A 655-nucleotide genomic window follows, 5' to 3' on the forward strand; every position below is an offset into this window, starting at 1 on the left:
CACCTACCAGTCGTGTTCCCCCAATGAAAATGGTCCCTGAAGGTCAGCGTCGGCGGATACACCTATGCTCAAGAGTGCGTGCAAGTATGCGTGGCGTGTGCCATCCCTGGACACGTGTTTCGAGGTAGTTGCCTCTCGTCAGCAGGGAGTAGCAGGTCTGACCCAGCAAACCCGGCGGAAAAAGGACCATCGGGAAGGGGCGGAGAGGCAGGAGCGTACCCGGGCCCCTGGGTGCCCCGGCGGGTGGGCCCCGGGTCTGCCTTCCCCCGTCTCGGGATCGCCGGACCTCACGGAGCTCTGACCCAGCAAACTCGGAGAAAAAGGACCATCGGGAAGGGGGCTGAGAGGCAGGTGTGTGTACCCGGGCCCCTGGGGGCCCCGCTTCGGGCAGGCCCGGGTGCTGCCTTCCCATGTTTGGGATCCACGGACCTCATGGGGCTCTGACCCAGAAAACTCAGAGAGAAAGGACCATCGGGAAGGGGCTGAGAGGCAGGAGCGAACCCGGGCCCCTGGGGGCCCCGGCGGGGGGCCCCGGGTCTGCCTTCCCCCCGTCTCGGGATCGCCGGACCTCACGGAGCTCTGACCCAGCAAACTCGGAGAAAAAGGACCATCGGGAAGGGGGCTGAGAGGCAGGTGTGTGTACCCGGGCCCCTGG

The sequence above is a fragment of the Triturus cristatus genome, chromosome 7, assembly GCF_964204655.1.
Source record: "Triturus cristatus chromosome 7, aTriCri1.1, whole genome shotgun sequence".
Classification (NCBI taxonomy): Eukaryota; Metazoa; Chordata; class Amphibia; order Caudata; family Salamandridae; genus Triturus; species Triturus cristatus.